Below are 12,366 nucleotides of genomic sequence, written 5' to 3' on the forward strand. Positions count from 1 at the left end.
TGCTTTGGATTCTGTGTCTCCCTCTCTCCCCCTCCCTGCTTGTGCTCTGTCTCTCTCTGTCTCTCAAAAATGAATAAACGTTAGGAAAAAAATTTAAAGATTCTATACATAAGTGATACCATGCACTATTTGTCTTTTTTAGTCTGACTTATTTCTCTTTTAATGATTTCACTAATTAATGATATAATAACAACAGATAATGGTATGGCCTCAAAACTGTTTTTATTTGCAAAGATAAAACTCACAAATTTCTTATATTAGTAATTAACCTGCTAAAAACAAAAACAAGTCACAGCGCACACGCCTCCCTCTAGAAAATTAGCAGCTTCTTCAGCACCTTCTCAATGTCCCATCTCCACTGTGGGTTTGGCAGATATCAATATGTGTTCATTAGCTGTGTTGGAGAAAGAAGCATCTGGCAGCTCAATATAAGCTTCATTTACAAGAAGTTAAGCTTCCCTTCAGGAAATGTGAGGGAATGATTAAAGTCTCGTGAAGACAGTTCTGTTAAAACTGCCACCCTTACAGTCCATCCCTCAGGAAAATAGGAAAGTTTCCCTCAGAAAATCATTTAAAAAGGGACACATAATGAACTCTAATCTCTACTGTCAGTTTTTTTTTTTTTTTTTCATCTATTTAAGTTTGCATTTGCGTTCTGGGACTATTTTATCAAATAAGTATCTTCTACTAAAAATTTGTCAAATATGCATAGAAATAAGACAACTCTATAAATTAGCATAGATGAATAACCGATGGCTCGAAAGAAGTTGGACTGGGGTGAAAAGATCCAAGAAATGAATGAGTGGGAGTTTAAACACCACCAGAACAAAACGTTCAGGATATTGGCTTTGTTGTGATACTGGTGAAGACTCAGGAAATTCGTCTGGGTGATGGGCCCATTGCTTGCAGGGCTACATATTTCTGATTCAGTACCAGTAATTCTGGTTCTGTGCATAATACTGAGTAGATTATCAGTCACTTAGTTCTGAATCAATACATTTTAGACACAGATATGGCATAAATTGAGAAAATGGTTATATGCAGTGAAATTGGTATTGATTAGAACCTTTATGAGGTTCTACAAAAGAAAATCCTAATGAGTCCTTCTCATAATTATTTAGGATTGGCCAAAAGCCTGCATTTGGTTGCTTTGTCTGGTGGGGTTTCCAGGTTGCTCTTAAGCTTCTTTAAGGTCAAAAGATCCAGATAATTTTATGATACATGAGGATTTTGACTTCTTGGAAATTTGCTCAGCCAGAATCTTACTGTAAAAATGAGTTATTTCTAACAGTACTTAAAAACTAAAGTTAAGGAGTACCTGGGTGGCTCAGTCGGTTGAGTGTCTGTCTGACTCTTGATTTCAGCTCAGGTCATGATCCCAGGGTCATGAGATCAAGCCCCACTTCAGGCTCTGTGCTGACTGTGGAGCCTGCATGAGATTCTCTCTCTTTCTCCCTCCCCCTCCCCTACTCACATGTGCTCACTCACACTGTCTCTAAAATAAAAATAAATACGTTTAAGAAAACCTTTGGAATCAAACTGAAAACAAAAAAACACTCTCTTCTTTTTCCAAAAGTATTTAACACCTTTATGGACACCATGCAATTAATTTTCAGTTCTTGATTATATAGGCAACTTGGTAATACATTCATCATTTCTAAAATCTCTCCTGGGGCAATGCAGTATTCCAAAGTCAAGCTAAAATGTGGAAAAATAGTTCAATGTACTCTGTCACATCCATTTGAAGTAGATTTTAATTTATATCCAGTTGATACATGAGTTGTTCTCAGTGCCCTGTCAAGCCATATTGGAGCCTGAGGCAAAAGGAAACTTAGCTCTACTGATTCTATTTTTATTAAAAATTCTAATATTTTGTTCAGCATGGATTCTTTTTTTGCACTGACTTTAAGTATTGCATGAAAATATTATTAATCTTTATTACAGGTTTTGTTGTCACTTTCAATTTTGCACCCAAAGTGAATGCTCACTCTCTTCACCATAGTCTTGGTCCTGGCGGTTCTGATAAATAGATCTAAGAAGTAGATCTCAGTTTTCCACTTGCGTCAACACAAACGTCTGAATGTTGTAGTTGCCAGACATCATGCCACAGGTGCTCGTTCCTCTTGGTTTAGAGCAGTCATCTTCATTGACATGTATACATTGCTGATTGAATTTCGTGCCTTCATCTCTACTTCTGTTAGCTCCATTAAGAAATACCATGTTTCATCAATAATTAGACACACAGGCTTTACATATTTTGACATCTGTGACATTGGGATATATTTTATAATAAAGGGCATCTTAAAATTGGCAGGTTTTTTTTTTTCTTCCTAGTATGTCTTACAACTGGTAGTACCTCTAAATTGATGAAGTACGGTGCTCTCTAAAGCACCTACGGTGGTAATACTAGTTTTATTTTAAGCTTCTCTACACAGAGAAGTAGGAAGGCAACTTAATAGCATTCTAAGCCTCTCTATACTAGGACTTTTTACAATTGGGAAATGGAATATATTTCAGTAGGCTTTTTTAAATTCGTATTGGCCATTTATAATTATATTATAATTTGCAATAAGACCAATACGCTTTTCACTGAAATATAATTAATGCACAATGCGCTTAATTTAGATTAGTTTGAATGGTCTCTTTTGCAGAGTTCTAAGAATAACTGAAGTCAGCTATGATCATACTGTATCCAGTGAGAGAATCACATTGCCTCTCTTCTTCCATCTGTCTCGTTACGCTCACAGGTCCCAGTTGTGCATATGGGGCATTGCCTGTGGAAGCAGAGTGGGGTGGGGCTCAGACAGGGCTTCTAAGGCTGTGCTGGATGGAAGCAGAGTTCACCTGAGGTACCTGACTTAGTGTAAGCTTATTTAAAAAGTGTAAATTATTGGTAAGATCAAGCCAAGACTGTAGCTAAGAAAATGCTGCCAAGAAAGAGATCTAAACAGTAAGGCAAAGATAAAATGGGAGGATGAAGCCCAGAATGGGCAGACAGAAAGACCTGGAACTAAGTGAAATCAATGTGAGGAATGGATGGCAGAGCGCAGCCCAGAGCGAGGTGAAGATGAGACTGTGCCAGAGCGCCCTTTATACCATGCCACCCTCCTGTGCTTCAGAAAGGTGGTGGCTGCAGGGGCCCTAGCAACTCACTTCCTAAAATACCATAGTTGGCACTTGGTCTCTACTCTTTCACCTTCCATTTTGTCCTCATCTCTCTGCAACCTTTTTTTTTTTTTTTTTCTTTACCTGTACCACTCCAAGAAAACCATTCTCACCAAAATCAGTAGCAACTTTCTAAATGCTAGCTCAGTCAGGGGTGTCTGGGTGGCTCAGTCAGTTAAGCATCCGACTTTGGCCCAGGTCATGATCTCATTCATGGTTTGTGAGTTTGAGCCCCACGTAGGGCTCTGTGCTGACAGCTTAGAGCCTGGAGCCTGCTTTGGATTCTGTGTCTCCCTCTCTGTCTGCCCTTCCCCCGCTTGAGCTCTCTCTCTCTCTCTCTCTCTCTCTTTCTCTCTCTCTCAAAGATAAGTAAACATTTAAAAAATAAGTAAATAAATGCTGGCCCAATAAGCAAATTTTAGTCCATGAAATTTTGTATTGTTAATCCCTCCCTCCTGTCAGTGACCAGATTTACTATCAAATGTGTGTGGAAATGTACTGTTGTTGTTTGGGAAGACGAGAGAGCTGTCAATTGTGTGGAAGGCCTGTACTGAGCTTGCTTTCATCCCGGTACTAGTTCAGGTCCATTACACAGGCGGTTCCATGCTTTGTGGGTGTCATTCATTTCAAGCGACTCCTGTATTTCTGTTGCCTGGCAGTATTTTCACATAGGAGAAAGAAAGCTCCAGGCTTGGGTAACAGTTTCAAGGAGGGGAAAGCGAGAGGACATTGAAGAAAAGTAATGTATCATGAAGAGGAGAAAATGGATGTGGCCTGACTGGACAAAAAGTACACTGAGAGGACATTTGGGAAAATACATTGCCAGCTTGAAGACTTTGAATAGGGCTCTCTTCTGCTTTCAGGGGTTACTATTCTTCTCTAAGTCTAGATGTCTCATGCGTTTCTTGGAAGAGGAGAGATTTCAGTAATTATAGGCAACTTAAGTATGGGCTTTGCTTTATATAAGAAATAACAATTTAGGAATGGGAAATGCCTATTTATCTTTACAATGCAAGGCAGTCCAGAATCAAATGCTAAGATAAACTGTAGAAATGACTTATTTATTTATTTAATATGCAGTCACTGAGTGCCTGATGAAGGCCAGCCACTAACTGTATTAGGCCCTAAGGGGTTTGTGCTGGGGCCTGGGAGGGCAGAGGGTAAGCAAATGCCTGGGGAGAAGGGGCAAGACTGAGACTGGAGTGTTTGTGGGAGGCGGTGAGGAGGGAGTGGGACTTGGAGGAGTGACTTTGGGGTGGGTGTAGCTTGAAAAGGCAAGAGGAGATGAGAGGTGTTCTAGACAGCAGCATAAGTAAAAACACGAACTGAGTACTTCGAGCATGTTGGCAATGCCTACTTTTATTATTCCCTAAAAACAAAATCAAAGGAATTAATTGTAAAGGGCAAAATATTTAGTGACACTGGTGGAGTCTGAGTTCCCTCTAATGTCCTAGACCTGTGGTATCCAATACGTAGCAGCCACTCCATGTGTGGCTACTGAACAGGGGAAACGTGGCTGGTCCAACTGGAAATGCGCTGTTAAGTATAAAATACATACCAGATTTTAAAGATCTACTACAAGGACAAAAATGTAAACCACCTCAATAATTTTATGTTGGTTACATATTGAAATGACAATATTTTGGATATAGTCACTTTATATTGGACATATTTTGGATATGTTTTGCATATATTGATTTCATTACATGTATTATTACCAATAACTTCACCTGCTCCTTTTTACTTTTTAAAATGTGCCTACTAGGAGTTTTAAATTACATATGTAGTCAGCATTTGCTAGCTAGCATTTTGCTTCTATTGGACAGTGAGTGCTGTTCTAATTTCTGTAAAACGTGAGTCTGGAAACAGATGACATCTGCAAGATTATTACCTCCCATTTACACATTTTTAGAAAGCCTTTGGTAACTCCTAATCATATGTCCCATATTTGACATAGTACAGGCTTTTCTTTTTGGTTGTCAAATTTTCTTATTACAATATTTTGAAATTGTATCTGTGCTGAACTTCTCATGGGGTAGACCACTGAACAAACCCAGGCAGCCCCCTGTTCCATCCTGTGAGGCAACTAGAGCTGGGCTCTCGTCCAGGCCCCTTCTCTTTGCACTTCCTGCCTTCCTTATCATTTTCTCCATTATTTCGCCTAGAGGCTAAAGAAAATGAGAAAAGAGCATGAAAAATTAGATAAAGCATGAGGCAATGAAATAAGCCGAAATCATAGAAATGATAGCCCAATTGTATGCTAATGTCTGACTCATGGGACTGCTTTGTTTGTAAGATTTGTGAAACAGGATGGGAAAGTGCCCTTAATAAAAATAAAAAATATAAAAGAGCAAAAGAACACATGTGGACTGCTTGCAGGTTAAAATGCTTACATTTTTCCTTCTTGTTAATCTGAAAATCTGCCTTGTCTGGGAATGTGACTTGCCTCTTCCTCTACCTGTTTAAGTATGTTGAAATTCTAGAACATTAGTTTTGAAGAAAGCTCCTAATGGTAGATACAATTTTAGTAAAAGTAAAGTCACAGACAAAAAGCGTAAATAATCTTTGCAGTCATAGTCTTTTTGTTGAAGCTTTCTTTTCAAAGAAAAATAATGTTAAATACATGCCTTATTTTCCCCTACTTTGTTAAAATATATAATCCAATGTCTGCTTCTTGGCCATTGATGCTATAGTGGAAGATGCCATAGATAAACTGCTGAGGAAAATAATACAACTGACGTTTTTCATTGAATAAATGAGGTTTTTTTTTTCTTCAAGTGTTTCTCAGAAACTGCCAAACTTCCAACATCACTTTAAGGAGCTGACCTATTTAAATTTTTCCAACCTGTTTTAAATTAGCTTGAGAGAGATGTTATAAAAAATATGGGATTGTAAATGTTGGAATCAAAAGTAAATGAGGTTATTTTAACATCACTTTTTAACATGTCCTAAGAATGCTCCTGGTAAAAATTTGAACTGCATATATAAATTAAATTTAGTTGAAAGCATATGCATCAAAATTACCAGTTAAATTGTAGGAAAAGAGAAAAAATAAAGCTGAGAGTCAAAGTGCATTAAAAACACCTCTGTTCTTAAACTCAGTGACCATAATTTTAGATGAGAAATTTTATTTACCATTGGGAAAATTTGCAGTTTGCTGATTTGCAGTTTGAACTGACCATAATCAAAATCCACATAATGGAAAAGGATTTTATGGCCAATATTTATTTATTTACTTATTTGTTTGTTTGTTTTTACCCAGAGGTGTTCTGATGCCATTTGCTAGAGGTATGGCTTGCTTCCTTCACCCACTAGGGCATCTTGACTACAGCTGTGATTTGCTTTCACGTATCTCAGGCAAGATCTCTTCGTAGCAGTGATGGAAAAGATTATTTACTGGGGAAAGGCAACAAAAAACTTTTTTGAGAGTGACTCCTCTCATTCCGTAAAATGATTTACATACTAAACAGTCACAATTAACATAAAGGTGCACATTTAAGTAACTTCCAATGACAGGAGTTAACCAAGAGTGATTCTGGTGATGAGTGCTCATCTGCTCCCACTCAGGTGTTGCTGACACGTACTGACTGGAGTGGCCTTTGTACTGACTGGAGTGGCCAAAAGCACCGTGAGTCCTGACTGCATTCTCACTATGCCTGGGATCAGAATGTCCCTGAGGAAAAGTCATTATTTTCCTTTGAAGGGGGTGTGGGAAAGGACCTAGGTAGGAACATGAATTTTCTTGATAAATGTAGCTTTCATAGGGGTACCTGGTCTGGAAAGCAGACAGTAAGCAAATGGATTAGATTCTCCCAACTCAGAAAGATTTGGTTCCACTGCTCCCAGCTTCCTTATGCCTTATTCCCACTACATTTTGAGGACCCTATTTTAACTAGACTGAAAAACTTAACCTTTACATAAACTGGGTGCCATTTACAGATTTAGATTCATTTCTAGGACTGGACTGAAGGCACAAGCCATTGTAGGGGTTTTTGTTGTTGTTGTTTTGCATACTCGCTGGTTTTTCTTTCTGCAGTTCACTTGCAAAAATATTAAATTTAGTTGGTTTTCATATGAGAAGGAGAGAAGTCTCTTTGTACAGTTAAGTATCATTTATTCTGAAGAGCTTTTGATATAATTATTCAGTTGGCATTCAAATTAGGTGAGGATACTTACCAAAGAGTGAATATTCTTAAATTGTAAAGCCTTGGTATCTTAAACCTTCAAACTACCACTTGACTTTAGATGGCAAGGAAATCTTAAAGAATTTTATATTCTAGGCCACATCCTCTGTCACTTACTAATAAAATATAGATGTCGCTTAATTGAAAATCCAGGGTTTAAAAATCCAAATATATAGAATTATAAGATAGGAGGTGATAACAATGGCTATAGAAGAATATTTTGCTTTATTAAATAATCAGTTCTAAAATAATCATTTATTTTACTGTATTTATTAATTTATGGATATTTATCTATAGGTCACATAGTTTGCAGATTAAATTTAAAACTTAATTTCAGAGTCATTCTCTTCGAAGATCAATCCAGAATAACAGCAGAACATCTTTGGAATTGAATTGTAGCACAATAGGAAAATATAATGTGATTTAGAGATGTTCAGTTTGGTTGACTCAGGTTTTAGAAAAAGTCAATTATGTAGAATATTCCTGGAATCATTTATACAATGAGAAGTAACAAATTATCTGGGCTTTAGCCATAGATATTGAACTCATTAAAAATGCCTGCTTTAATCTCGAAATGAAACCCAGTTATTTGAAAAGAAAAGGAAAATATCCATAATTTGAAAGTAATATTTGTTTAACTGTAGGTGAAAAATATAATAATTGAGATGTAGTTAACCCTCCATTTGCCACATGGGGTTTATCTGTATTGTGATAGTATTTGCTTAACTTCATCAAATGATTGATTTGTTTATACGACAAACATGTACTAAGTTCTTACCGGGTGCCAAGGACCACTATCTGTGCTGGAGATGTGAATTAATAAGACTTGATTCCTGAACTTGAGGATCTTTGAGTCTCGTGGGTTCAGACAAAGAAGCACACACAGAAGAGTGGTGAGGTGTCACAAGACTGACAGCTGTTGGTTCAGGGTATTGTAGGGGCACGTAGGTTAATGATTGCAGGGCTTTTCAAATTAAAAATATTCTATTGTTAATAAGCATCCACGCTAAATCAATTGCTGCCTGAATGGTCATATTAGTTCTCCTGGGTAAAAAGGAGAAAAGGCAACATGATCAAAGGCCTGCATTTGTGTGGAACTCTTCAGGGTCTGGAGCCAATATTCCGCTCCCTCTCGGGGGCCCCTGGTTACTCTTGGGGGGAATGTGTGCCCATTTTTGCTACAATTAACCATCCTCATAAGAACTCATTGAAGCTGAAGCTCCTTAAGTTAAAACCAAATCAAGACATGAGCTCTGACATCTGGCCCTTCCTGTGTTGACCCTGGTTCTGAGCTATTTACTACCTGCTTAGTTGTGGTAGTTCTTCCCCCGGGGAAGCTGTGGCCTCAAGTGCTCCTGGCTGTAGGTAGGCTATTTTTGTCTAATCCAACTTGCTTCTATCTGTATTAAGTGCCCCTCAGTCACCATCATCATCTCTTTAAAATGTCTATTCTATTTAATTTTTCTCATTTTTAAAAAGTGAGCTTGAAATAAATATGAGCTGGGTATAGGACTCAAGACTTCAGGATTTATTCCATCTCCAGGACCAGCAGTAGCCTCGGTGCCATTTGGAAATGAGGGCAGAGGTTGGTTAAAGGATGATTAATGGGCTGGTGCCTAGACTTGCAGGAAAATAAATGGGAACTCTTGCAAATGCTTAGACATAAACAGACGAATAGTTTCTTAGATTAAAAATTGGAGTACAGGACAGGATTCAGTCTTTATAACCTGAGGAGTGTTTACTGACACCTTCTTGAGTATCTTTCCCTGGTTCATACATGTTACTTAGCCTAACAAGGCATATTTGGCTTCATTGTTTTTGGTGCAGGTTTGAGTTAACCACAGTCATGGCGTCCTGTATTCCAGACTGTACAAGGCTTTATTCCCCCTCCACCAGACATCCTACCTCTCTACCTCCACTCCTAGTAAGCCTCTATTCTAATGTGTTTGGTTGATGTCTTTGGAAATTAATGTATCATTATAAAATTAAGTGTTTTATGTATAAATATGCATTAGATATACCTAAATGATATTGTGCTACATAGTAAATGAGATGCTGGGATGTTGCCAGAAGTTCAGTAAGGCTCAAAATTGTTATAGGCAGTAATAACAAAAGAGGTGGGCAGGAGCCAAATGATAGAAAGCCTTATATGTCGTGCTAAGGAATTTGGATTTTATCCATTGGTTCTAGGGGGTTATTGAAAGGTTTTAAAAGGCGTATGACAAAATCAGCTTTGAGGCTGAAAGTTACTTTGACAGCAGTGTGAAAGGTGGTTTATAGGATGTCAAGCCTGGCATTTAGTACATAGGGACTTCTCAACAATGATAGCTAGTGTTACTTTTTATGTTTCAGTAATTTCTGTCCTACTGAACACAATATAGCTTTTAAATTAAGAGTATGTTCTGACACAATCACTTAAAGAAGGATCTAGTAAACTACAAAAAGTGTAATGGTCTTTTATTTATGGTAGTCGAGCTATGTTAAGTCATTGTAAATATACTCCCTTTTCTCAGATGTAAAACAATTATTTGTGTTCATTTGGGAAGCTTTGTCTAGTCTTCTGGTCTGTGGGTGACGATGAGCCCCTTTAGCTGAGTTCCTCCAACAGCAGCAGTGAGCTTGAAAGATCTCACACACACCTAGTCTAAGAATGGTATTAAAATAGAGTTGAACTTAAATCGTGGTTTATGTGCAAAGAGAATGTTATTAAAGAACCTGTCATCAATCTCTCTCTGCTCAGAGCATTGCCTGGGCGAATGTGAGACTCTTCAGATCTTCCCTTCCACGCCTTCCCTTACCCCCTCTATGGTGAGGAGATGTGGCATAAGGTTGTAATTAGGTCCAAGGCAAAAAGAAAAAAAAATATTCTAGTTCCTCTTCCTCAGATTTTCTAAAATTGGCTTGTGGAGGGGGCTGCCTGCTGCCATGTGGCAGCCACCACCTGCATCGTTGCTGGCTTTGGAGACTTGCTATGAGAAAGTGCTGGTATTAGTGTGCCACACAGCTTGCCTTATACCTCTGTGATTTCTGTTTAAAGAAGAATTGAGCATTGTGTGGCAAATCTCTATAAACAGGTGCTATGTTAAACTGCTCTCTCTTGAGAAGGAAAAATAGTGCAGGAGAGGGTAGAAGGACTACATAATGGATCAGAGGCTAGTTTGTTCTGGACAGTCTGTGGCCTCCACGGAATGTGTCCGGGAACATCCAGGTTTTGCATAGCTAGTATCATACCCTCTATTCATATGACTGAGCTGTCATTCAAAATAAAGTTGAAGGATTCCCTGCTTTTCTTGGGAAGTTTTTGAAAGCCTTTGAATTGTAAATATTACATAAAAACAGCTGTGTTTGCTGTCATCTTTGGTCTCATTCCCGTAGTGAATCAATGCGGGAGATTTGTCAGACTTCTCAATCTTCAGTAGCAGTGAGTTGTGTTGTGTTGTGCTGTTGTGGTTTTGTTTTCGTTTTTTGTTTCTCTGGCATTTTGTCACAGCCAGTTCTCTTGGTATACGTAGAAAGCCAGATTAAAAGTTACACCTTTTTTTGGAAAAGTCAAAGAACTAAAAATATGACATGGATTTCTGCCCTAAAACTGTTAGTCCTTTTCTCTTTAAAGCAAAGCAAATTCCTTGTTTTTTTAATTATGAGTTTGGGTACAGAGAACTTGTTCATTCCAGGAAATGCTTCCATTTACTGCAAGGTGATGTACTCTGCATCATGGTGCAAGTGCTTCTCATGCAGCTACGTGCTAGGACCTTAAGATCAAAGTGGAGGACTCCTCACAGACTCCCGGAAGATGCGGCTTTGAGAGATTGCCAAATAAGCCAGATTGTGGTGGTTACAGGCAATGGCTCTACCACTAGAGACAACTAAGTTCAAATTCTAGCCTTACCTCTTACTAATTGTATGACCTTGATCAAGTAAGTAACCTCTCCAGGATTCAATCTTTCAATCTTTCCATCTGTACAACGGGCATAAAATAGCTAGCTCATAAGGTTGTCCTGAGGGGCACCTGGGTGGCTCAGTCAGTTGGGCGTCTGACTGTTGGTTTTGGCTAAGTTCGTGATCTCATGGTTTCGTGGATTTGAGCCCCATATCAGTCTCTAGGCTGACAGCACAGAGCCTGCTTGGGATTCTCTCTCTCTCCCTCCCTCTCTGCCCCTCCCCCACTTGTACTGTTTCCATCTCTCTCAAAATAAAAAAAAAAAAAGATTCTCTCTCTCCCCCTCTTCCCCTCCCCCACTTGTGTTCCCTCACTCTCTCTCTCTCCCTCCCCCAAAACAAAAATAAATTGAAATAAAATTAAAAAAAATAAGGTTGCCCTGAGAATTAGATGAGATGACTCATGTAAAGAGCATAGTACAATGCCTGATCTAGAGTAACTGCTTAATAAGTGTTAGCTATTATTGAGTTTTGAGAGACCTGGATTTGTTCATAATATTCATGATTCCATTGATTCTATCAGGCTCAATCAGAATATCCATAGGTTTCCTTGACTTCTCCTTATGAAATATTCTGGCATTTCTAGTGATAGCCAGAAATTTCAGGCCCAAATGGCTATTACTTCAACTAAAGAATAAAGAGATTTCTGCAGGCTATTCCTTATAAATCTTCTAGAACAGTTCAGTAAACTCTCAGAGATATCTCCTGAGTTTAAAACACACAGTAGAAATGAGTTGAGGGCCAACAACCCACTGGTTGATGTGATTTTGTTGGTGGAGGGCCTCTACAACTCTTACTGTACCTTCAATGGGTCTATCTTTGAAACATTGGCTATGATATATATTTTGGAGACTACAGTCTGTAATGGGACCTCTTTTTTCCATCATTGGGTAAATAGAATTAAAACTAACTTCTTTGCAGATTTAAAACTCAACTTTAACTTAGACTAAGTATGAAGGATTTGAGAACTATTATTACACCAGATGGATGTCCCTTCTATTCTGAGTATCTGCCTAAACAACTTACAATTCTGTATTGGGTAAATCTCACCTTATGCTAGGATTTCTCAACCCTAGCA

General features: G+C 38.3%; 1 protein-coding gene across 1 annotated transcript in view; it reads left to right on the forward strand.

Moving 5' to 3' along the window:
- Positions 1-12,366, forward strand: part of CAMK4 (calcium/calmodulin dependent protein kinase IV) — a 220,055-nt gene that overhangs the window by 75,893 nt on the left and 131,796 nt on the right. The window lies entirely within an intron of this gene.

This window comes from Panthera leo, chromosome A1 (assembly GCF_018350215.1).
Source record: "Panthera leo isolate Ple1 chromosome A1, P.leo_Ple1_pat1.1, whole genome shotgun sequence".
NCBI lineage: Eukaryota > Metazoa > Chordata > Mammalia > Carnivora > Felidae > Panthera > Panthera leo.